The sequence below is a fragment of the Cynocephalus volans genome, chromosome 3 (assembly GCF_027409185.1).
Source record: "Cynocephalus volans isolate mCynVol1 chromosome 3, mCynVol1.pri, whole genome shotgun sequence".
NCBI lineage: Eukaryota > Metazoa > Chordata > Mammalia > Dermoptera > Cynocephalidae > Cynocephalus > Cynocephalus volans.
Window position 1 is genome coordinate 101,572,404 of NC_084462.1, and position 27,998 is coordinate 101,600,401.

Here is a 27,998-nt window from a genome sequence, read left to right on the forward strand (position 1 = left end):
ATTGGTATGATTTTAGTTTTCTTCTTTATACTTTTTTGTGATTTCTAGGTTTTTTTTCCCTCAATTATAATACATTTCATATATTTTTTTCAGTCCTTAAAGCAACCATCACTTTATCCAAGTACATAACAAATATATATCTTAGCATAAAAAAAATTACAGACTTGCTTCAAGAAGATACAGTTTTGTTGTTTTTAATCTCTAAAATGGGAAGGCTTTTATTTTCTGCTCCTTTTGTGATATAAAATTAGAATAAGATCTATGAGCAGGGAGCATGCAGCAGTGATGGCCATTGTATTTCCAACACCTAGCACAATGCCTGATACATAGTAAGCATGCAGTAAATATTTAACTAAATAAATGACTAATATAAAACTAGTCTTTTCAAAAAAATATTGATGAATTGATTCAATAATCTTTTTTATGTTAATTTTTTTAAGGATACAATCTTAATCAAGCAGTGCCAATTCTTTGATTATCTATTATCTAATGAAGACCAATTCAAATGTTCCTGCTTTTATTTGTAGGCCACTTCTCTAGATATAATGTAAAAAGCAAGAATTGAGATAACCAAAGAAAACATGTCACATCTTCCATTTTCCATTTTGCCACAGTAGCCTTAGAATTCTGTAGTCTTCCTGGGGAAATTTTGGTTAGGAAACCTGAAGTATAGCAACACATATTGTTTCAAACCCTCTCTCTCCTATGTTCTGTCTTTCTCTGTTATCCAGAAAATCTCTGGGCATTTGGCTTAGGTTCTGCATTTTCTTGAGATCCAACTTATTTTTTTTCAGGGAAGCCAGAACTTCTCCCACGGGAAAAGAGAACCCTCTCTGTTGTACCTCTCCCTTGAAGAGCTCAAATTTTTAATTCTCAGGGAACCATTTTACATTGAGCAACTCCCTGGAACGTGCATTGCAGTGACATCACAATGTTGGATCCTTCCCTTTCCCCAAGTCCAGGTACACTCATCTTGAGAAATGTATTTTTTTCCTCTTTCTTCTTCATATACCCACTCTTCCTCGTGCCTTATTCTGGGCATTGTCCTGTTCTGTTCAGAGAGGTGCTTTTCTCCCAAAAGCCATTTTGTTTTGTGTTGTAGTGAATTACACCATTCTCTTTTATGACACAAGCATTCTCCAGATAAAAACTTAGTAAACTGTCATCCTTGATTTACATTTAAAAAATAATATAATGACATGAAAAAGAATTGGCCTAAAATTTAAGAAATTTGGTTTCTAGTCCTTACTATTTTTCTCTCAGCCAAAAGTTAAAATGAATGGCAGTTAAACTAACTGTGGCCTCTTAAGAAATACCTAAATATTGTCTTCTGTCTCTAACAGTCTTTGATCATTTCATTAATTTTTTTTATTTAACCAATGCCATTTGTCGAGTTCTTAATAATTTCCTGATATTGTGCAAGGTGTTTATTTGGGATACAGAAACGATTAAGAGGTTCTCATCTAGAGGATACAAGATTCATTACTTTGTTTATGAAACTATGACAGAGACAGTTATTCTACGACTGGGATGTTTAATTTTGATTTCTGACTGAGCTTCCTAGGCAGGGACTTTTAAAATTACAGCATTGAATTTTGCTACATCATTGTATCAAAAAGACAAGAATTATTTTTTAAATAATTTCTGTACTTAAAAGTATTTGGAGTGTTACTATTTTTACAGGAATACATTTATATTTTTATAATCACATCCTGGTTGTATTTAGTAGAATAACTTTCAATTAGGCAAATTTCTTCCATGATGATCTTTCAGATAAAGATTTCTGGTAAAGTTATGCTATTACTTTTAAAAATATGAGGTGCACCTTTTGTATGCTTCAGGAAAACCTTGACACATTTCATATCTGTTCACCAGATGAAATTGCTTTTAAAGGAAAGAATACCAGATAGCTTTCTGAGACACATAGTACTGTCTTACACTTGACTCAAAGGGTAGAAGAAATGAATAATTTTGTATGCAAGTTTCTTGGTTTACTTACAACTTTCTGCTAAGACTTCAGAGACCTTTAAGCAAAGGATTCTACCAATTACATTTGTTGTATGTATGTGTGAGTGTGTGTGTACATTTTTTCAGAAAGCATATGTTAGAAGGGCTATTAAGCAATTAGCTTCATGCATATAGATAGTTCATTTTGCACCAAACCATATGATGTGATTGGAATTTATAGAAAACCATCATTCCTGCCAGAAATTGAGGCAAGTTAATTCTCTAGCATGGAGAAGCGTGGTCTTATGGCTGCAATCTGTACCCCTAAAAATAAGGAGCCTGGTATTCTATATTCCATAGTTTAGAAAAATATGTAAAATACAAAAGTTTTGATTTTATTAAATGAAGAAATTGGAAAAAGAAGACCCAAGTAGAGCACCTGGTTCATATAAAATGCTCACTATGTTAACTTGCAATAAAATAAAGCCAGCAGGGATTGAGATTAGTTTTTTCATAAAAGATGTGCCATGAGGTCTTATGTCCTTGTCAGATTTGGCTCTGAGCTTTCTAGCAGTCTATGCAAAAAGGGAAATGCAATCAGTGACAGAATCTGTAATGTCCATGAGATAAAAACAAACTGGCTGCTCAGTAGAAGCCCAGCTATTTCTAGGGACTTAATAACTATTTCCAGAATGAATGAATGATGCTGAAATCTGAGAAAAATCTTCCCCATTTGCATTTTTAGGAGGCCACTCGACTCTGCACCATCTTTACAGCAAACATAGTAGAGTGTTATGTGGCTATTTCTCAGACCAATACCCAAGAGTAGTTCAGAAAAACTGCTTTTAAGGGGTGTGAAACACCACAAATGTCTTATGATGTACCTTAATTCAAAAAATATTCTGAAATATCTAGAAATTCTGAGGCAGTAGATAGAGTATAGTTCAGCCCTGTGTACATTTTCCATGTGTAAAATCAGATTCATTGCCACCTTTTGAAGCTCTCGTTGCACTTTACAAAGGGAGTATTACCATCTTGTCTCATTTTTACAGCACTCATATCCCTGACCACCACCATTGATTTTTTTTTCTCTTTGTGGGAGGAGGGGGTTTATACTAAAAAGCCATGGAATGTCTAATAAAAGATATAAAATTCTACATGATTGGACCTTTGTAAATATTAAGCAAAACCAGTAAATCAAAATGATCAGATTAACATGTCTTAGCAGAAGCATCCATATAAAAGGCAATGTTGACATTCTTTACTAAAGCTGCTTTTCCCTTTACTGCTGCCATTTTTATTGTGGATTTCCCTGTTCAGCACTTAGTTCCAATTTTTTAAATGATCCATTTCAACTCCAGACAGCAATATTCTTCCAGTCATATGAATTTTGGTTGCATTTTATTACATTAAAGATTGCAGAGCTCTACTTTGAATTACTTTATTAGCATACCTTGTATTTTAGAGGACTGTGTTCTCAAGAATTGTTATGACTGGGTCCAGGAATTCTTTGGTCCTTTGAAGTGAAAAGTCCAATGCAATTTAACCTTCGGTAGTAACTAGGTTATGAGTTTATTTTACAATTAAAGAAAATTTGAAAGTACAAAAGCAATTGATAATTTATTTAAGAATCCAAAAGAGATGTTTGATTTAAAGAAGTACCCAGTGCAGATAGTAATACCTTCAGGTAACAACCAATTGACTTGAGTATAGTTTCCCAGAGCTTTTCTTATAACTTAGTCGCTTGGAACTGTAAAATCAAGTCCATGCAATGGTTAGTTATATGCCAATGTTATCTCCATCATTAAAGAATTTACTTGCTAGTGGTGTGGGAAAAAAGACAAGGACACAAATAACTTGGCAAACCTCTTTCAACACATTGTCAAGTGCCTTATAAAGCAAGCTCAAATGTGGCAGAAAGCCACCATCGAAGTACAGAGTAAAGAAATTCATAAATTGTTATCCTGTAGATCAGCTAAGCAGAATTTGGGAGATTTTCGCTAATATCTTTCTCTCAACCCCTTGTCATTTCTTCTTCTCCCATTATACATACAATACTACGTACCTTCTCCCACAAAACAGATCAGGCAAGTGTAAAGCAGAGTTCCAGCTAAATGATCAGAACTTTACTGGATTTAAGAAATTTACCCTTATCATTAAGCTTAGCATCTCTATCAAGGATTCCCCTATCACTTAAATAAATGATTAATATTGATCCAAAAACTGACACATTGTCAAGGCTTTAGGGATTTCTTATCTGTTCACTAGAAGTGGCAGAGTTTCTGACACCATAATCTATTTTCACTTGTGATAATTTCATTTCATGCTGTATTTAGCATATCACAATATCCTTGTTAATATTTGAGAACTGTTTTTACTATTTTACCTTAAATTTCATTTTTGCATCTGGAGACCAGTTTGTTTGTTTTCGCCCAGTGAATCCCATTATAAACATGATTGAGTACCCTATTCTACCAAATGAAGAATAGTTCATTTTATCAAGACTTGCATTCTTCTCTTTGTCTCAAAATCAGAGGTAATATTTAAAATATGTAACATCTACTATAACACCCCAACCATGATCCACCAGCCAGCTCACACTTTCAGGTTCTTCTATCTCTCTCTGGGTCCCTAAGAGCCAAATTCCCATGGAGGATGAAGTTCCCAGAAGGGAAGTTACAGAAGGGAGAAGGGCCAGCTAAACTGCAGGAGTTTCTGTGGGAGCCACTGGCAGTGCTCAGGAGGCAGGGCTTTAAGGGGCTGAGTGACTCAAGCATCAACCTGTCAGAGTCAGAACAGGGTACTGGAAACCTGGGCATTAACTCTTTAGTTGTTATTCTGAGGGGTCCTGGGTGAGAAGGCAGCATGGCAAAGGCACATTTACCAACCTGTAGCATCATTTCTAAATATTTAATAGTCCGTGGAGTCTTACCTGTAAATGCTAGCTGAGTATCAGACCTGCTCATAACCCATCACAAAGAGTTAGATCTACAGACTTCGGGCAGTGAGTGGGATAAATGGGCATTTTAGCCTGTTATCTGCAAGTTTGTCTTCCATGCTTGAATCTGACCTTCTTCTGCTTTGAATGTGGGTTTAATGCCTGCAAGACTTTTGTCATCTCTTCACCCAAACTTTTGACTTTTTCCATCTAAGTCTCAGTTTCCTCTTCTGTAAAATGGTTATATTAATAGGGCTATAAAATACTGTTGCTGTGAGGTTAAAATGAGATAATGCGAGCTAAACCCTTAGTACAATGCCTGTCATACAGTTAGTGCTAGCCATTATCCACTTTCATGGGATCTGCAATTAATGGATTTTATAATCCTATATACACAATTACACAGATGATTTGGTACATTTGAATACAGGAACACATTCTGCGCATTGTGTTAGAACAAAAAGATGACCAGAAAAATCTGTTATTGTTGGGCATGAGACATTTTCATGCTTTTAGACACTATAGGGCTACTGTGGGCTCTGATGACTTGAAGAAGCCTAGGGTTGAAGGGGCCGATGTCAGCTAGTAGCTTCTGGGCTTTTATTCCTAATGAGGAAAGGGTATTTTCTCTCTCTGGAAAGAGGGAGATTCTCTGTCAAGCTTCAGGTCTCCCTGTACTCATATATTATCTTTTCCTTTGACTTTTGCTCAAAACTGGGGAATAGAGCATATCTTAAAAGCACCAATGTCAGGAAACCCCAGGCTCTTTCGTTTCTGGGCAACATGAATGAGAAGACTGTCATAAAAGGTATGGAACCTTAGGAGGAAATAAATAAAAATGAATCCTAGAGGGCAGCATTAAAAAGTGTGTAGAAAAACTCTGTTAACAAGTAAATGAGTATTTTTAACAAGGTTTTCTTGTCATCCTCTTTGACTGGCATCAGAGTCTTCATTTGAATCGTGTCATGTTAGATGCTCTGAGCAAAAGTCAATTATAATCTAGACCCCTGATGAAGACTAAACATCAAAATAAGAGTTTGAAGAAAGCACTGTGGCATACCATTTTCTGAGAGCTTGTGTGAACCGTGTCTGTTTGTTTCCTTTTCCCCTTTGGTGGTTTATCATATTCACAACATGCTTTCTGTGTTCTGTCTTCCCTTCTTGGAAGTCTGTTCATAAGTGGGTGTCACTGTCCTAGTCACATATTAGTTTAGTATTGACTAATTACTTAATATTTCTTGATATTTTCTTCATCAATCATGAGGTGGAATAAACTCTTCTGATGCATTTTGAAAACTCTCTGCTAATTCTCTAGTTGTAGTTTTTAAGCCAAAACTGTTTGCAGTATTCTAACTCAAAAATTTCTTTGTCTGAAAAATGTACATATGATGGTGGTTCTTCTTTGAAGAGATCCTATTGAAAACATTTTTCTACTATTCTTTCCATGCAACTACCTTTATTACTGCCAGTGAACAACTGTCGTGACCATCAAGATGAAAAAGTGAAAGCCAAAAATGAGAGAGAGGAAAATGTGAAGCTGAATTTATACATGATGAATTACTAAACTGCAGAAGTTAAAATTATCCAAATATCATTAATCATCTTAAATTTGCATGTCTGTTGATATGGTTTTCTTTTTAAATGAAAAATTCCTGTCCTTTTTTATAAAGTTGAGGTCATTTAGCAAAGCCAGGTTTAATAAGTGTACCAATCTCTGTCTTTGCATTGTTCTTAGAAAGGGGAGAAATCTGAAAAACTTTTTAAAAGTTTCAGTAATGCTATTTCACACAAAAATTTTACTATTCAGATATTAATCATAGAGGTTATAGGTATATTTTCTCAACACACACATTATATCTGCCCTTGTTTTTATATTAATTTTGAGATGGGAGAGAAGAACGTAGTATTATAAATGTGTGAAGCATTCTCTTTGATCTATTAGAACTTTGGATAGAATTCAATACATCATCTTGAGTTACAAGCATTGGTTTATCTCTTTGTTTCCTCCTCACTTCTACATCCTTCCCTTCTCTCCCCCATAAGATCTGCAGTTTCTAGAAAGCAACAACGTAGCCTGCCTTATGCTCATTCCTTATCACTACATAGGTTCTTGGCATGGTGCCTTAGTAAATAGTGGGTACTCAATAAATGTATAAATAAATGAATGATGTTAATATTATACATGCATACAAATTGTATAGGGTTGCTATAAATTTTTGAATTCAATAGACATCAAATAATGGCAATTTGTTATCTGTATCTTAGCATACATCAAGAAGCAACAATGAATCCTATAAAGATCGATACTCAAGCTTAGTCCCAAGCACATTATGTGGTTCCATCCCATGTAGCAAGGAGGATACAGTCACTGAAGGCCTTTCCTAAAGTTTGGAGTATTGTTCACATAGGTAAAATGATGGTTAAACATGAAAGTAACTGTCAGTGCTGGGGTGAGGGTGGAAAGAGGGCTATTCTGCTTTCAAATGGGTCCATCGTCTAAAAAGAGACAGATCAGGGTCAAAGGATGTTGTAGAATGAAGAGGGAGCTAATATTTATGATCTCTACTTTGTACCAGTGACCGTGCTGGGACACGTGGCTTCCTGTAGTTCTCACAACAGCACTAGGAATTAGGAAGTATTTTTCCCTTCTATTAATGAGCAAGCAGGTTTCTCACAGCTGTCTAGTAGTTCTGGGATTTAAACGGGGGCTGTACAATCCAAAATTCATTCTTTCACATTATAACAGAAAGCACGGTTATATTTCACCCCTGTCTTAAATCTTTTTTGGAATAAGAGAGGGCGTACATCAATCATACAAATTATTCCCATCAGCTTTATCAGAAATAACATCCACATCAGCAATGGAGAGAGTGAGTGTCAGGGAGGGTTTTTGGAGTAGAAGGGCACAGACTTTGACTTGAGATGAACTTTGGTTCATATCCCTGTTCTGCCTCTTAGTGATTCTCTGCAAGTTACTTAACCATGCTAACTTTTAATTATATCATTTGTGAAATAAAGATGTTTATAGGATTTTCAAATGATAAGCACAATGCCTGAAACAGCGAAGGCCTTCAAAAGTGGTGTTTGCTTGAATCACTGTTTGAGTAGAATGGTGCTTCGTTATTCTTCTTGGAGAGGCCACTTAAAGGACTTAGCATTAGAGCAGAACAGAAAAAGAAGAGGATTGTCTCCATGGAGGCTTCAGTTAATCTTATGACAAGGGGGATACACCTCGAGGTATGCGTCAGTTTGATGTAAAATGCCTTTGACACACAATGAAGTAGGGCATTTTACATGGAATTTATATTTTTTTTTTGGTTGTTTGCTTCATTAAACAACGATTGATGGTACATCTTGAAGTTAATCAAAATTTCGAACAAACTTTCTGAAAGAAAGATTACAAAGTGACCTTCAAAGAATTTGCAAATAAGAATTTGCTGTAAGTTATGCTCAATGCCATAATAAATGCCATGGAAATAATAAATAAATAAATAAATAATAAATGCAATGGAAAAGTGAAAACAGGGAGAGACAATTGCAGATTTAGAAGATAATTCCAGGTTTGGGGTTTTCCTGAGTCTTAAATCATAGAATGGACTTTTATATGGCAAAAATAAAAGGTGAAAGTGGATTACATTTAAGGACTGGCATGGAATTCAGGTTGAAGAAAAGTAGTAGGTGAAAGGATGGAGAGGTGGTGGCAAAGCACAGAAAGCATGTAATGGAAGCCTAATGATTTAAAAACAAATAACCTGACAAGTTACCAATATCTTTTGCTCTAAATTAGATAATTTCATCTCTCGGAAGCAAAAGGAATGGGAGAAAAATGGGAAAAAGGGCACCGAGATAAATGCCTCTGTGGCACAAACATCAGAATAATGATAGAGAAACTAAAGTGCAGCATGAACTAAAGCTGGAGAAAATGCCAAAATATTTAAGTCATTTAAGTGCAACTTTTGGTGTAAGAATTAGAACAAAGATATGATCATGTTATTGCTTGGAAAACATACCATAAAGTTAAAAGCTGAAATAAAAGGGCATCGTCATTTAGCTCCTATTCTGCTTCTATCTTTGCCCACCATGATGATTTTCAAACTGGAAACAATGACACTAATAACAATAATACTATTTTAGTCCATTTTTGTGTTGCTATAACAGAATACGTGAGACTGGGTAATTTATAAAGAACAGAGGTTTATTTGGCTCATGATTCTGGGACAGCTGCATCTGGCACGGGCCTCAGGCTGCTTCTACTCATGGCAGAAAGCGGCAGGAAGCCAGTGGGTACAAGCAGATCACACAGTGAGAGGAAGCAAGAGAGAGAGAGAGAGGAGGTGCCAGGGTCTTTTAAACAACCCGCTCTCATGGGAACTAATAGAGCGAGAACTCATTCACTATCCCCATGCCCCAGGGAGATCCTTAATCCATTCATGAGGGATCTGCCCCCTTGCCTCAAACACTTCCCAATACTGCCACATTGGGCATCAGATCAAGAACATGAGTTCTGGGAGGACAATACATCCAAACTCTATCAAATACTCTGTTATTGACATTGGGCTTTCAATGCTTCTTCAAATCCCAGGGCAATAGTTCTCCTAAAATAAGAATGAATGGAAATCATGAATTCTAATTCTAACCAGTGAAAATTAGGACTATGCTCTTGCCACTCTTGTCTTTTAAACTTCTAATTAAATTACTTTGTATGACTAGTTCTTACATAATAAAATGTAATAAATCAAAAATTATAATTAAAGAGGGAGACCCAAGAAGCAACTGAACAACCCAGGTAATTGTTGCCCCCCCACCCCCCGCCAAAAAAGCAGCTGAGCATAAATACACTATCCAGCACTAAGTAGACCTTAAGAAATATTTACTAAACTAACTGAACATCTGGATTGTAGTGGAAGTGACCAAATCATTACACCTTTACATTTTCAAGCCAAAATCATCTTTAATCTTCTAACTCTTCAACCTATAACTACACAACCTATTAAGCTATTGATTGAAAAAGTTGTGTAAATCAGGGAATCATTAAGAAACGAACTATACATGCCCTAAAACCTTGTAATTTAAACAGTTAAATGTATATTAATTTACTGATCTTTTGGTGTCAGGCTCAAGCCTTGTTTGGCATGTTCTGTCTGAGTTGGATATCATCTTTCTTGCATAAACCCAACTCATAATGCATTATCTACAGTTTTCATTTTTTTTCTATAAAACAAAGCAAGAAATTAAAGACATTTATGAAGTAATCTGAGTACAAAATATTTCTATATATGAACAAGTTTTTTCAATCTTTTACCCCTAATTTGATAGCATTTTTTTTTCCTAAGGAGAAAACTCTGGGGCCACCCACATTTCAGGAGAACACATATGAAAAGGAATTCAGAATGAATGATCAGGCAGAGAAGAGCCAGGGTCGATGGCAAGGAAGAGAAGGGATCAATACCCAATTTTAGAGGCTAAGTGTGGAGAGGTGTCTTCAAAGTCTTCACAAATGACAGTGAATGATAACACTCATCTCAACAGGTTGTAGTAACTATGAAACAATATGTACGAAATGTTCAAGACATCCTCCAACATATGTCAGACACTTAAATCCTTGTTTAAAATGTATTTTCTTCAGGCTATCCTGGAGCCTTGGATTTGGGTATCCTTCAAAATATACAGGCATACAATTTAATATGAATAATAAGGAAAACAAACTACATGTGCTAAAGCCTATGTTTCAGGTATAATGTTCCTAAGTTTTTTAGTAATATGTGAACATACACAAGGGGTGAAGAGAAAGAATTACCTAACACATAGAAAGTTCACAGAAATTAATATGACAGCATTCATAATTGTGTTAAAAAATAAATAAGAACTGGCCTCTTGCATTTTTAAAGGTATATTACAGTATTTGCTAAACGATAAGCACAATGTTGTACAGTAGATCTCTAGAACTGTTTCATCTTGCAGGATTGAAACCCGCTGAACAGCAGCTTCCCATTTCCCCCTCCCCCGAGCCCGTGGAAACCACAACTCTAGTTTCTGCTTCAATGAGTTTACTACTTTAGATATCTCATGTAAGTGGGATCATGTGGTATTTGTCCCTCTGTGAGTGGTTTATTTCACTTAGCATGATGACCTCGCGGTTCATCCATGTTGAAGTGTATGACAGGACTGTCTCTTTTTTTATGGGTGAATAATATTCCGTTACAAGTATATGCCGCGTTTTCTTTCCTCATTCATCCATCAGTGGACATTTAGCTTGCTTACACTTCTTGGCTCCTGTGAACAATGCTGCAATGAGCATGGAAATGCACATATCTCTTCAAGATCCTGATTTCAGTTCTTTGGGGTATATACCCAGAAGTGGGGTTGCCAGATCATATGGTAGTTTTCTTTTTAATATTTTGAGGAACCTCCATACTATTTTCCACAGTGTCTGCACCAATTTGCATTCCCATCAACAGTGAAAAGGGGTTCCAGTTTCTCCACATTCTTGTCAACATAGCATGTTTTTAATAATGATCCCTTTTTGTAAAGCCTATCCAAAATACTCAACTTAGGTTTTATAGAAACAAATCTATTTGTTTCATATTAATATTCCATAGGTTTATATAATTCTTAATTGAAAGCACATAACAACCCCAACTAGTATATTCAAGTTTGAGATAAAGACAACTGATAATTTGTAAATGCACAATTCAATTGGTAGGAGCAGATTGGTGGGAATTCTGGATAACAGCTGGTTGCCTAAATTATTCATCCTAACGTGAGTATCAGCGAATGTGTTTACAGAGAGAATGAAGAGGGCTCTTCATGTGGAAATGAGTTAAGAGCACTCCTACTCCTCGAAATGAAAGAATTGGAGGACTTGACCTCTGAGTTCCCCACAAGTTCAAAATTGGTCTTTGCCGTAAACTAAAAATCATAGAACTAGATTGGAAATTTAATGACATCATCAGAGTCATACAAGGGGCCAAAAGGGCTGTGTTTTAATTTTATCTTCCCACAAACTCTTGAAGTACCCTCAAATATTTAGTGATCCCTTGAAGGTTTTAAGTGTGCAGATTTCACACTTTGTGTACTGCCCAGATTTTCTTTGAAGATATAAAGGAGTTGGTGCAGGCTTTCTTCTAATTTAAGAGGTTGCACCCCTATTCTACAGGTGATGCTTCTAAAATGCCTTATAGTAGGATTTATGGCTAGACCAGGGAACTAGAGACATGGATTCAAGCGCTAACTCTGCTTCTGACTGGTAAGCAAGAGAAGACACACCTTTCTGGAATTCTGTTTCTCTTTTATAAAATGAGAGGATTGAAGTCCAGTCATACATTTTTATACTTTCTGCACTTAGAAATTTTCATGTGAAAAGTGTGTGATTTATTTTTAGCAGCTACTACATAAAAGGTTCATCATTATTTGCACCTCTACCTTCTAGGCAGTAATCAGCCTGAAGTTTTTTACTGAGGAACAACAGCTCTGTTTTTTGTGGCTGCATACCAGGCTGTTCTGTCACCTGATGTCATAGTCATCCACAGTTAATTCCATATTGCTCTAGGCTCTGCTTCAATAGTACTCTAAAGCGTTTCTCTGCCCTCCCTGTTTGGAAATATCACACTGCAGAACACTATACTCCAGCCTGTTGAGTATCATGCTGCTGTCTCTTCCTCGTAGCTGATCAGTCAGCAGGTTGTGTTTTGATGAGCATCCCTTCAATGCCAGTGGTCTGGCTGCCTTCAAGGACTTGGTGGTTATCCCTCTTTTCTTGTCACTTGATATTCAGTTGGGATGGCAGGTAGCCCACATGAAATTATTCCAAAAGATAGATATAATGTCAGTAGTTGTCCATGTTTTATGTACCTATAAAATATTAGACAGCACTATTTTTTAAGCCGTTTGTGGTGGATTGGGTTTTTCTGCCACATTGGAGCTGTATTTTTTGTCAATTATTCTACATATATATCTTCACCTTCAATTTAATTCTATTCATCTTAGTCAATTTCTTATTAAACCTAATTCACTGGAAGTTTCAGTTCCATACTTCCAATGGAAAACCTCAGGAAAATCTTTAAAACCATAGGATCTCTGCTGGAGATTGCTAAGGGAGCTCGGTTGTCTTTAGAGCTATTGAAACTGCAAGATGACACCACTAAGTGACCCACTGTCTTGTGTATACTTCAAGGACATACAACAAGTCCTAGGTGACTATTTCCATGACTTCCAATGTTACCTATAACCTATTGAGCTTGAAAAATTAAACCACATTTCCAAAGGCATGATCTAATTGATAAAGGCTCTTAGGACCTAGATGCATCTGAAGAGACAGAAAAATGTTTGCTTCGCAGGAGACATGTCAGGAAACCCAATTTTTTTCCTTTTACCATGGAAAATGAGTCAAGCAACTCAGAGGCCTCAATCAACCTTAGTATATAGTATAGAACTTTTTTTTAGGTCAACTTCTTCATACTGTGATGATCATCTTGACCTTGACTTTTGAAGATTCATGAAATGGGAAAGTTTAACCCCTGCCTGGAGGTTTAGCTCTGTTCCAGGTTTTGAAGCCAATCCTATTACTTTTTAGTGGGAAGATTACAAGTTTCTTTTAGAAGCCCAGAACATTCAGAATATGTGTTCCCAGTCTTCTAGCAATTGCATGTCTAAGAAGTTTCTTTTTCTTTCTTTAAAAGATTTAGAATAGCGTTCCTGGAACACTGTTGATGACATTCTTCTAAAAGCATCTCGTCTATCAGACTTGGCTGAATGACTACATTGCAAAAACTAAATCTACACAAACACAGCAAACATATAGCATCAGCTTTGAGAGTAATTTACAGAGCTGTAAAAATAAGCAGATAAATTTATTGATGATTACATTTACATCTGTTGCAGCCTGATTTGTTGGAAAACCCATGAATTGAATCCTACAATATATGTTCATTTTTCTGAATAAATTATATTCTAACAATCTGTCCTGGACATCCAATCCAGCAGGTGAATTCGTACTGATGATCATCTCTCCAGCAGTGTTTTGAAACATCTAAGTACTACTTTTAGCCCTGGAAAGGATTTTCATGTCTATGAAAGAATTTTTGAATAAAGTCTTGCTAATATTCACATCTTTAGGCACTTTAATTTGGTGGAAATTGGTAAGTTTCCTCAAAGATAGTTCTGTTTTAATATTGCACATGAAGAAATCCTAGCCTAATAATTTGAAGTAATTTTTTTATAAAAATATTCATTTGCTTTTAGTTTATATCATAATCAGTGTATTGCTTTGATCCTTACATAGATAGTTATCTTTTATCCGTTGTGTAACAATCGTTCTACTGAATGTTAGATATTGTATGATATATCAAGGAAGCTTAACCTGAGCAATTGCTTATTTCATCCAGACTCTGGAGCCTGTTTGTCAAGAAGTTAATATTTTTAAAGGTAAAATGACTTTATAATCTATAATTATTTTCTTATCAATTACATTTTTATAGTCTCCTGATTAGCTGATACTTGGTGCTTAACTTTACATTTTAGCTCTGCAGGGTCCTTTTAGACACTATTATTGCAAAGAAAAATCAAAAATCAAAGTGAATTCTTAGTATTATACTTGAAGCAATAGAGGTGCAATTGCTGAAACAGCAGCCAAGCTTGTGCTATAGAACTAACTCACAGCTTGGTGCCTAGTCCCTGCTGAGAAGGAAATGTAGGGGAACTGGCAGAGTTTTACTACATCTGCTCCCTGCTGTTAATGAGCTTTAACCTGTTTCATTCTTATTATGCTTACTGTTTAGATATTTCGCTTGCAAAATTAATTCTTTAGCTGGGAGAACACATGAAAGAGGATGTGATTTGTAAAGTAGGGCTGTTTAAAAATTAAAACATATCAGCAAGGGAAATTAAAGGCTATAATGAGTGATATGGCTACTTAATATCAATTCAAGGGCAATCGCTCAGGTGGTAAAGCTGGAGTCGTTTCTCAGTTTCAGTTCCTTTTATACTGTGGGCTACAGCTTCAGGAGGCACAGTCTGTGTTTTGCATTGTGTAACTGCACGTACTTTATATTTATCAGAGATATAATCGTATTTTTTGCTTTGAAGTCTTCGTTGATCCTCTAAATGGTACCAAAGTTTTAGTGATGTGTAGCCTTTGAAAACAATCAGGTTTCAGCAACAGCATTTTATTATAGTTAAGAACTAATGAGCTTCCTAGATTCAACTTCTTATAACTTATCCCTATTCACCTATAAAAAAAAAAACAAGAAAGAGTAAATATACCCCAAGATTAATTTTAATGGAATAAGAAAATCATTGATATAGCCATAGAATCTTGCTATTTAAACAACTCTCATGCATTTCTTTCGTCCTCACCTCAACTTTCTAAGATAGTCAGATAAGTATTGTCTATTTTGTAAATGAGAAAATGAAAACTTGCAAAGGTGTGCCATTTATCATAACTGGATGAAAATTGTCAATGGGTCAGTATAAATCAGTAAACATCCTATTGATGGGGAATAAGAACATCACCTATAGATTTGCAGAATCATCCTCTCCATTATCATCAGCATCTTTTCAGTAACAATTAAGCCCACAAACCAATCCTAGTTCTTGAATAATAACCAAATGTATTACATTTTCAGCCAAAATTGCACATTACTTTTGGTAATTTTATAGTTTGAAACACTCTGCAAAGAAAAGCATGTTACTCTCCTGCAGTATTTCTCAGACGTTTTGCCCTTGAAAGTAAGAAAAAAATTCTTACATATCTCCAGTTTTGGTCAGTATTATTTTTATTATAATGCTACTGTACATGTAAAACTACAAAACTAGCTATGAACTCTTTTACCTATAGCATTTATACAACTATACAAACAAATGTAAATAGATTTAAAAAACAAATAAAACAAACCTACAAAATCAATACAACTGTAGTTAAAAGCATTACTTTATTGCAACATATTGATTTATTTTAGCAAAAAATATATACATCTTTATTTGGAAGGACACTCACTTTAATAATACTATTTATAGTGTTGATTAATAAAGAAATTTCATTAAACAAAGATATCTTATTATACATTTACTTCTACATACTGCTAATGATTTACTGCAAATTAATACTTTAAAAAAAGGACTCGATGATACATCTTCTTACCAAATAAATACTGATCCCTATGTTCTGACTTCTTTTCTGGTTGATATAGCTAAACAACATTATGTCATGTAATGACTCATTTCTCCCACTATTTCTCTCTATGTGAACCATTGTAAAAACTTTCTAAATTTTAAATTGAATTTTTTAATATACACCCTGAAACAATAAAACTTCTTAAAGAAAACATAGGAGAAACACTTCAGGAAATAGGACTGGACAGAGACTTCATGAATACGACCCCAAAAGCATGGGCAACCAAAGGAAAAAATAAACAAATTGGATTATATTAAACTTAAAAGCTTCTGCACAGCAAAAGAAACAATTAACAGAGTTAAAAGACAACCAACAGAGTGGGAGAAAATATTTGCAAAATATACATCTGACAAAGGATTAATATCCAGAATATATAAGGAACTCAAACAACTTTACAAGAAGAAAACAAGCAACCCAATTAAAAAATGGGCAAAAGAGCTAAGCAAGCATTTCTCTAAGGAAGATATACAAATGGCCAACAGACATATGAAAAAATGCTCAACATCACTCAGCATCCGGGAAATGCAAATCAAAACCACACTGAGATACCATCTAACCCCAGTTAGGATGGCTAAAATCCAAAAGACCCTGAACGATAAATGCTGGCGGGGTTGCGGAGAAAAAGGAACTCTCATACATTGTTGGTGGGACTGCAAAATGGTGCAGCCTCTATGGAAAATGGTATGGAGGTTCCTTAAACAATTGCAGATAGATCTACCATACGACCCAGCTATCCCACTGTTGGGAATATACCCGGAGGAATGGAAATCATCAAGTCGAAGGTATACCTGTTCCCCAATGTTCATCGCTGCACTCTTTACAATAGCCAAGAGTTGGAACCAGCCCAAATGTCCATCATCGGATGAGTGGATACGGAAAATGTGGTACATCTACACAATGGAATACTACTCAGCTATAAAAACGAATGAAATACTGCCATTTGCAACAACATGGATGGACCTTGGGAGAATTATATTAAGTGAAACAAGTCAGGCACAGAAAGAGAAATACCACATGTTCTCACTTATTGGTGGGAGCTAAAAATTAATATATAATTCACACACACAAAAAATAAAACCGGGGGGGGGGGGAAGAAGATATAACAACCACAATTACTTGAAGTTGATACGACAAGCAAACAGAAAGGACATTGTTGGGAGGGGGAGGGAGGAGGGAGGGAGGTTTTGGTGATGGGCAACAATAATCAGCCACAATGTATATCAACAAAATAAAATTTTTTAAAAAATAAATAAAATAAAAATAAATTGAATTTTTTATTTTGTTTATAATTCACACAATAATTTTACACTTATGGGGTACAGTGTGATATTTTAGTACAGTATACATTGTACAGTGATCATATCAGGGTAGTTAGCATATCCATCCCCTCAAACTTTTATCATTGCTTTGTGTTGATAACATTCAAGATTCTCTTTTCTAACTAACTTGAAATATATAAACATTATTAGCTATAGTCACCCTACCATGTAACGGAACACCAGAACTTATTCTTCCCAACTATAACTTTGTGCCCCTTGACCAACCTTTCCTAATCCTTCCCTCTCCTTACCCTCCCCAGACGCTGGTAACCACTATTCTACTTCCTACTTCTCTAAGATCAACTTTTTTAGATTCCACAGAAGAGTGAGATCATGTAGTATTTGTCTTTCTGTACCTGGCTTATTTTTATATTTCACTTAGCATAATGTCCTTCAGGTTCATTCATGCTGCTGCAAATGACAGGATTTCATTCTTTTAGCTGAATAGTATTCGAGTGTGTGTGTGTGTGTGTGTGTGTGTGTGTGTGTGTGTGTGTGTGTACACACACCACATTTCCTTTATCCATCATCTGTTGATGGACACTTCAGTTGATTTCATATCTTGGCTACTATAAATAGTGCTGAAATAAATGAGAGTGCAGACATCTCTTCCTTTGCATATATACCCAGTAGTGGGATGGCTGGATCGTATGGTCGTTCTATTTTTAATTTTTTGAGGAGCTTTCATACTGTTTTTCATAATGGCTGTACCAATTTACATTCCCACCAACAGTGTATAAGAGTTCCTCTTTCTCTGAATCCTTGCCAGCACTTGTTATTTTTTTGTCTTTTTGATAATAGCCATTCTAACTGGGGTGAGGTGATATCTCAATGTGGTTTTGATTGTATTTCTTTGATGATTAGTGATGCTGATCATTTTGTCATATACCTGTTGGCCATTTGTATGTCTTCTTTTGAGAAATGCCTAGGTCTTTTGCCCATTTTATTATTGGATTATTTAGGGTTTTTTGCTATTGAGTTATTTGAGTTCCTTATATATTTTGTATATTAACCCCTTATCAGATGTTTAGTTTGCAAATACTTTATTTCATTCTGTAGGCTGTCTCTTCCTCTGTTGATTATTTCCTTTGCTGTGCTGAAGCTTTCTAGTTTGATGTAACCTATTTGTCTATTTTTGCTTTTGTTGTTTGTACTTTTGAAATCTTATTCAAAAAAATCCTTGCCCAGCCCAATATCATAAAGCACTTAGCCTGTGTTTTCTTCTAGTAGTTTCATAGTTTCAGGTCTTACATTTAAGTTTTTAACCCATTTTAAGTTGCTTTTTGTATATGGTGAAAAATAGAGGTCTAGTTTCATTTTTCTGCATATGGATGTCAGGTTTTCCCAGAAACATTTATTGAAGAGACTGTCCTTTCCCCATTGTGTGTTCTTGGCACCTTTGTTGAAAATCAGTTGGCTGTAAATGTGTGGTTTAATTTCTAAGCTCCCTATTCTGTTCCATTGGTCTATGTGTCTGTTTTTATGCCAGTACCATGCTGTTTTGGTTACTAGAGTTTTGTAGTATATTTTGAAATCAGGTAGTGTGATTTTTCCAACTTTTCTCTTTTTATACAATATTGCTTTGGCTATTTAAGGTCTTATGTGGCTCCATACAAAGTTTATGATTGTTTTTTCTATTTCTATGAAGGATGTCATTGTTGTTTTGATTGGGATTGTTTTGAATCTATAGATCACTTTGGGTAGTACGGACATTTTAATGATATTAATTCTTCCAATCCATGAATACTGGATATCTTTCCATTTATTTGTGTCTTTAATTATTTTCATCAGTGTTTTACAGTTTTCAATGTGGAGATCTTTTACCTCCTTAAATTTATTCCTGTTTTATTTTTTTGGTAGCTACTATAAATGGAATTGATTTCTTGATTTCTTTTTCAGATACTTTGCTATTGGCATATAGAAACACTACTGATTTTTGTATGTTGACTTTGTATCCTGCAACTTTACTGAATGCACTTATTTGTTCTAATCGTTTTTTGATGGAGTCTTTTAGGGTTTTCTATATTTATGATCATGTAATTTGCAATCAGGGACAATTCAACTTACTCCTTTCCAATTTTGTTGTCCTTTTTTTCTTTTTTTTTTTTACTCTTGCTCTTGCCCAATTGCTCTAGTTAGGATTTCCAGTACTATGTTAAAAAAGGTGGTGAAAGTGGGCATTCTCATCTTGTTCCAGATCTTAGAGTAAAAGTTTTCAACTTTTCCTCATTCAGTATGATGTTAATTGCAGGTTTGTGTTATATGGCCTTTGCTGTGTTATGTTCCTTCTATATCTAATTAGTTGAGACTCTTTGCCATGAAAGAATGATGAATTTTATTGAATGCTTTTTCTGTATCTGTTGAAATGATCATATAGTTTTTGTCCTTGATTCTGTTAATGTGGTGTATCAATGACAGTTTACTGATTTGCATGTGCTGTATCATCCTTGCATCTCTGGGATGAATCCCACTTGATTGTGGTGAATGATCTTTTTAATATGTTGTTGGATTTAGTTTGCTAGTATTTTGTTGAGGATTTTCGCATCTATGTTCATCAGGGATATTGGCCAGGAGGTTTCCTTTTTTGTTATGTCCTTGTCTGGTTTGGTATCAGAGTAATGCTGGCTTATAGAGTGAAATATGGAAGCATTCCCTTCTCATTAATTTTTTTGGAAGAGTTTGAGAAGAATTGGTATTAGTTCTTCTTCTTCAAATATTTGGTAAAATTAAGCAGTGAAGCCATTAAGTCCCAGGCTTTTCTTTGATGGGAGACTTTATTACTGCTTTAGTCTCATTACTCATAATTGGTCTGTTCAGGTTTTCTGTTCCTTCATAGTTCAATCTTGTTAGGTTATATGTGTCCAGGAATTATTCACTTCTTATAGATTTTCCAATTTGTTGACATATAGTTATTCATAATGGTCTCTTGAGACTTGTTTTGATCCTTTGTATCTATGTGTTCCCTTTTTAGTCTGTGATTTTATTCATTTGAGTCTTCTCTCTTTTTTTCTTAGCCTAATTAGAAGTTTGTCAATTTTGTTTATCATTTTTAAAAACAACTCTTTGATTTGTTGATCTTTTGTATTTTTTTAATCTCTATTTTGTGTAAAGGTGTTTTTTGTGTGTGGTATTATTTTGCATCTAATTGGCATAAAGCCATCATTTATGTATTAAGTACAACTCAGTTCTTTTCCTGTTAGTGTAGGACAGTTAAAGTAGTACACTACTCTGCTGCAGTATCATTTCCAAATGTCAAATCATAATCTCAATTTAGTAAATAAGATAGGGAATAATGTCCCATTCTATTAAATTATCTTTTAATGGTGAATTTTTACTACAGAGAAGAGTTTTGTTTTTGTAACTGACAAAAGAATCTGAGAGCAATAATAGTGAATGCGAGAAGAATGACCACTGTAGTTAGTGCCTATATTTGCATAAGTTGATGCCAAATGAACCCCTTAACTGAGAAAATTAAAATTTTGCTAAAATTTTCAGGGTGAGGCAAAGGAGAAGAACGGTTAGGTGCTCACTGGTACCAACATGAGTGTGTTGAACATTGGCATAAATACATGTGGCAGTACCCAGATATAAGGTGATAATCTAGACAGGTATGAAAGTGCTTACATGAGGATACCTCAAAGAGTTTGTGGAAAAATAGAATTAAAAGAATAAAAATTTTTCCATGAACTTTGTGAAGACTCCTTATATTCTATCATAACAACCCTGAGATGGGAATTAGTGTTATCCTCATTTTACAAATGAGGAAACTGAGAAGTTAAATGACTGCCATAAGACCACACAGCCAGTATGTGTGGTTTCAAGCCATAGTCAACTGGCTAGTATTGGTGCCCTTAATCAGTGGGAGTGACGATTGGGAGAACACTAATATCACCACAACTACATTCATTAGTCACTTAAATGCAGATTTTTTTCTTGTTATATTGCTTTTTTAATAGAAAATATAAAAGAATGGAATTTTTAAAATTACTTTCTTTTTTTTGTTTTTGTTTTTGTTTTTCTGACTGGTAAGGGGATCGCAACCCTCAGCACGGTGTTGTCTGCACCATGCTCAGCCAGTGAGTGCACCAGCCATCCCTAAATATGATCCGAACCCACACCCTCCTGAGTGAGCCATGGGGCTGGTGCTAAAATTACTTTCAGTTCCTATTTCATTGTGAGCACAAGAAATATGCTCGTATATTAAAATTTTTTGTGTGTGTGCTTTATTTATTTATTAATTTTATTAAGTTTTATTTTGTCGATATACATTGTGGCTGATTATTGCACCCCATCACCAAAACCTCCCTCCCATCTCCCGCCTCCCTCCTCCCCTCCCCCCCAACAATGTCCTTTCTGTTTGCTTGTCGTATCAACTTCAAGTAGTTGTGGTTGTTATATCTTCTTCCCCCCCACACCGGTTTGTGTGTGTGTGTGTGTGTGTGTCTGTGTGTGTGTGTGTGTGTGTGTGTGTGTGTGTGTGAATTTATATATTAATTTTTAGCTCCCACCAATAAGTGAGAACATGTGGTATTTCTCTTTCTGTGCCTGACTTGTTTCACTTAATATAATTCTCTCAAGGTCCATCCATGTTGTTGCAAATGGCAGTATGTCATTCGTTTTTATAGCTGAGTAGTATTCCATTGTGTAGATGTACCACAATTTCCGTATCCACTCATCTGATGATGGACATTTGGGCTAGTTCCAACGCTTGGCTATGGTAAAGAGTGCAGCGATGAACATTGGGGAACAGGTATACCTTCGACTTGATGATTTCCATTCCTCTGGGTATATTCCCAACAGTGGGATAGCTGGGTCGTATGGTAGATCTATCTGCAATTGTTTGAGGAACCTCCATACCATTTTCTATAGAGGCTGCACCATTTTGCAGTCCCACCAACAATGTATGAGAGTTCCTTTTTCTCTGCAACCTCACCAGCATTTATCATTCAGAGTCTTTTGGATTTTAGCCATCCTAACTGGGGTTAGATGGTATCTCAGTGTGGTTTTGATTTGCATTTCCCGGATGCTGAGTGATGTTGAGCATTTTTTCATATGTCTGTTGGCTATTTGTATATCTTCCTTAGAGAAATGCCTACTTAGCTCTTTTGCCCATTTTTTAATTGGGTTGCTTGTTTTCTTCTTGTAAAGTTGTATGAGTTCCTTATATATTCTGGATATTAATCCTTTGTCAGATGTATATTTTGCAAATATTTTCTCCCACTCTGTTGGTTGTCTTTTAACTCTGTTAATTGTTTCTTTTGCTGTGCAGAAGCTTTTTAGTTTGATATAATCCCATTTGTTTATTTTTCCTTTGGTTGCCCGTGCTTTTGAGGTGATATTCATGAAGTCTGTGCCCAGTCCTATTTCCTGAAGTGTTTCTCCTATGTTTTCTTTAAGAAGTTTTATTGTTTCAGGGTGTATATTTAAATCCTTAATCCATTTTGAGTTGATTTTAGTATACGGTGAGAGGTATGGATCTAGTTTCATTCTCCTGCATATTGATATCCAGTCATCCCAGCACAATTTGCTGAAGAGGCAGTCCCTTCCCCAGTGAATAGGCTTGGTGCCTTTGTCAAAGATCAGATGGCAGTAAGTGTGTGGGTTGATTTCTGGATTCTCTATTCTATTCCATTGGTCAGTGTGTCTGTTTTTATGCCAGTACCATACTGTTTTGGTTATTATAGCTTTGTAGTATAGCTTAAAGTCAGGTAGTGTTATGCCTCCAGCTTTATTTTTTTTGCTCAGCATTGCTATGGCTATGCATGGTCTTTTATTGTTCCATATAAATGTCTGGAGAGTTTTTTCCATTTCTGAGAAAAATGTCTTTGGAATTTTGATGGGGATTGCATTGAATTTGTATATCACTTTGGGTAGTATGGACATTTTCACTATGTTGATTCTTCCAACCCAAGAGCATGGGACATCTTTCCATCTTCTTTTATCCTCTCTAATTTCTCTCAGCAGTGGTTTGTAGTTCTCATTGTAGAGATTTTACACATCCTTGGTTAACTCAATTCCTAAGTATTTTATTTTTTTGGTGGCTATTGTAATGGGCAGGCTTTCTTGATTTCTCATTCTGCATGTTCACTATTGGAGAAAAGAAATGCTACTGATTTTTGTGTGTTGATTTTGTATCCTGCTACTGTACTGAAATCATTTATCAATTCCAAGAGTTTTTTTGTAGAGGTTTTAGGCTGTTCAATATATAGGATCATGTCATCTGCAAACAGGGACAGTTTGACTTCATCTTTCCCAATCTGGATGCCCTTTATTTCCTTCTCTTCTCTGATTGCTCTGGCTAGTACTTCCAACACTATGTCGAATAGGAGTGGTGAGAGTGGGCATCCTTGTCTCGTTCCTGTTCTTAAAGGAAAAGCTTTCAGCTTTTCCCTATTCAGGATGATATTGGCAGTGGGTTTGGCATATATGGCTTTAATTATGTTGAGATACTTTCCCTCTATACCTAACTTATAGAGGGTCTTTGTCATGAATGAGTGCTGAACTTTATCAAATGCTTTTTCAGCATCTATAGAGATGATCATATGGTCCTTGTGTTTGAGTTTATTAATATGGTGTATCACATTGATTGATTTGCGTATGTTGAACCAACCTTGCATCCCTGGGATGAATCCCACTTGATTGTGGTGAATAATTTTGCATATGTGTTGCTGTATTCTGTTTGCTAGTATTTTAGTGAGGATTTTTGCATCTATATTCATCAAGGATATCGGCCTGTAGTTTTCTTTTTTGGTTACATCTTTACCTGGTTTGGGTATCAGGATGATGTTTGCTTCATAGAATGAGTTTGGGAGATTTGCGTCTGTTTCAATCTTTTGGAATAGTTTGTAAAGAATCGGTGTCAATTCCTCTTTGAATGTTTCATAAAATTCTACTGTGAATCCATCTGGTCCTGGGCTTTTCTTTGTTGGGAGCCTTCTGATAACAGCTTCAATCTCCTTTATTGTTATTGGTCTGTTCAAATTTTCTGCATCTTAATTGTTCAGTTTTGGGAGCTTGTGTGTGTCCAGAAATTTATCCATTTCCTCCAGATTTTCAAATTTGTTGGCGTATAGTAGTCTCGAATGATTCCTTCTATTTCAGATGAATCAGTTGTAATATCACCTTTTTCATTTCTAATTTTTGTTATTTGAATCTTCTCTCTGCTTTTTTTTTTGTTAGCCATGCTAATGGTTTGTCAATTTTATTTATCTTTTCAAAAACCCAACTTTCTGATTAATTGATCTTTTGTATTGTTTTCTAGGTTTCAGTTTCATTCAGTTCTGCTCTGATCTTAATGATTTCTTTCCATCTGCTAACTTTAGGTTTGGATTGTTCTTGTTTTTCTAGTTCTTTAATGTGAAGTGTTAGGTTGTTCACTTGCCATCTTTCCATTCTTCTGAGGTGAGCATTTAATGCAATAAATTTCTCCCTTAATACTGCTTTTGCAGTATCCCACAGATTTTCGTATGATGTATAATTATTTTCATAAGTTTCAATAAATTTTTTGATTTCCTGCTTGATTTCTTCTTGGACCCATATGTCATTAAGTAGAATGCTGTTTAATTTCCATGTGTTTGTACAGTTTCCAGAGTTTTGTTTGTTATTAATTTCTAGCTTTAATCCATTCTGGCCTGAGAAAATACATGGGATAATTCCAATTTTTTTGAATTTATTGAGACTTGATTTGTGACCTAATATGTGATCTATCCTAGAGAATGATCCATGTGCTGATGAGAAGAATGAATATTCTGAGGTTGTTGGATGGAATGTTCTGTAGATATCTGCCAATTCCAATTGGTCTAGAGTATTGTTTAGATCTTGCGTTTCTCTACTGATTCTTTGCCTAGATGATCTGTCTAATATTGACAGTGGGGTGTTCAGGTCCCTTGCTATTATGGTATTAGTGTCTATTTCCTTCTTTAGGTCTAATAGAGTTTGTTTTATAAATCTGGATGCTCCAACATTGGGTGCATACATGTTTATGTTTGTTATGTCTTCTTGATGGATCAGTCCTTTTATCATTAAGTAGTGTCCCTCATTGTCTCTTTTTATGGTTTTTAGTTTAAAGTCTATTTTGTCAGATATAAGAATAGCTTCTCCAGCTCGTTATTCTTTTCTGTTTGCATGGTAAATCTTTTTCCATCCTTTCACTCTTAGTCTATGTGAATCTTTATGGGTGAGGTGGGTCTCTTGTAGGCAGCATATAGTTGGGGCCTCATTTTAAATCCAGTCAGCCAGTCTGTGTCTTTTGATTGGGGAATTTAAGCCTTTTACAGTAAGAGTTGTTATTGGAAGGTGTTGATTTATTCCTAGCATTTTATTGGTTATTTGGTTGTCTTAGGTGTCTTTTGTTCCTTGATTTCTGATTTACTGTTTGGTTTCTGTGTTTGTTGGTTCCTTAGGTTGTAGATAACCTTTTTGTTTGTTTGTTTTGTCTTCATGAATGCCATTTTTATTATACTAGTGGGTTTTGATTTTTCTTGGGTTTTTATGGCAGTGGTAGTTATTTTTCAGGAACCAAACCCAGTACTCCCTTGAGGATTTCTTGTAAGGGTGGTCGTGTGGTAGTGAACTCCCGTAGTTTTTGTTTGTCTGAGAAATATACTATTTGCCCTTCATTTTGGAAGGATAGCCTTGCAGGGTAGAGTATTCTTGGCTGGCAATCTTTGTCTTTTAGTATTTTGAATATATCATCCCATTCCTTTCTAGCTTTTAGGGTTTGTGATGAAAAGTCTGGTGTTAGCCTGATTGGGGCTCCCTAATAGGTGATTTGACGCTTCTCTCTTGCAGCTCTTAAGATTCTCTCTTTGTCTCTGAGTTTTGTCAATTTGACTATAACATGTCTTGGAGAGGGCCTTTTGGGGTTGAATACGTTTGGAGATCGTTGAGCTTCCTGGATCTGAAGATCTGTGATTTTTCCTATACCTGGGAAGTTTTCTGCCACTATTTTGTTGAATATGTTTTCAATGCAATCTCCGTTTTCCTCCCCTTCTGGGATACCCATGACTTGGATATTTGAGCGCTTAATGTTGTCTGATATCTCTCTCAGATTTTCTTCAATGTCTTTGATTATTTTTTCTTCTTTTTTTGTCTGCTTGTGTTATTTCAAACAGCCCATCTTCAAGTTCAGAGGTTCTCTCTTCAACTTCATTCAACAAGCCTGCTGGTTAAACTCTCCATTGTGTTTTTTATTTCACTGAATAACTTCTTCAGTTCAGCAAGTTCTGCTACATTTTCTTTCAGGACATTGATTTCCTTGTACATTTCCTCTTTCAGATCCTGTATACTTTTCCTCATTTCATCATGATGTCTAGCTGAGTTTTCTTGTATCTCATTCAGTTTCCTTAGATTATCACTCGAAATTCCTTGTCAGTCATTTCAACGGCTTCTTGTTCTATAGGATCTAGAGTTTGAGATTTAATAACTTTTGGTGGTGTACTTTCTTGATTTTTTGTATTTCTGGTATCTTTTTTTGATGTTTATTCATTGTGGCAGGGGGTTTCACAGTCCACGGGTTTGAGACTATTGACTAACTAAGATGTTGCTGTGGTTGCCAATTTGGTATGGCTCCCTCCGTGGCTGCTCAGTTGGCCTCTAGTGCCTTGTGTGTGTGGTTGCCTCGGGTCTTGGGCCTCTCCAGGGAGCCACCTCTCTGGTCAGCTTGAACTCTGCTGGGCTGCTGGATCATGGGGCAGTACTGCAGGGTGTGTGGTCTCTGCTGAGCTTCCACTTCCCATGCAGGACTTCTCCCTGTTCCATGCGCTCTGGCCCGGGCTATTGGATCACGCAGTGGCAACCCCACAGGGTGTGTGGTTTCTGTCGAGTCTCCACCTCCCTAGCCAGACGTCTCACTGCTCTGTGCACACTGGGCTGGGCTGGGACGTGTCTTCTGCAGCCCTTCAACTACAATACTCTACTCTCTGGAGTCAGGTCACCAAGGATTTTCCCACCAACAGAAGGAGGTGTTCAATCTTGGCCACTTGGGTGGCCAAAGCGGGAAGGCCCACGGGGCAGCGGGAAGGTGGGCAGGGCCGGCGGCAGAGCGAGTGGCCGAGCAGGAAGCAAAAGGCGCTGACATCAATTTATTTTTTAAACGTAACATTTTTTTCTGATTATAATGGCTTATTAGTTTGTTTTCTGTTGCTTAGAACAGAATACCTGAACCTGGATAATTTCTAAGAAAATGAAATTTATTTCTTTCAGTTTGGGAGGCTGGTAAGTCCACATCTGGAGGAGCATCTAGTGAAGGTGCATCTTCTGGGCGAGAGCTCTCTACAGAGTCCCATGGCAACCAGGGTAACACATGGCAAGGATGGCAAGAGCTCCTTAATGTGCTCACTTGCTGTCCTTGTAAAGGCATGAGTGCCACTCCTCTGCCAACCTACTAAACCATTAACTCATTACTCCATGAATGGATTAATCCATTCACAGGAGGATAGTGGTAACAATCCAATCACGTCTTAAAGGACCCACCTTTCAATACTGCCATAGTCTGTTTTTCACCTTCTTGACACTGTTACAATGGGGGTCAAGCTTTCAATGAGTTTGGGGGGAACATTCAATCCACAGCAAATAGTAATGCATATTCATTGCAGAAATTTAAAAAATACATTGTAGTACAAAG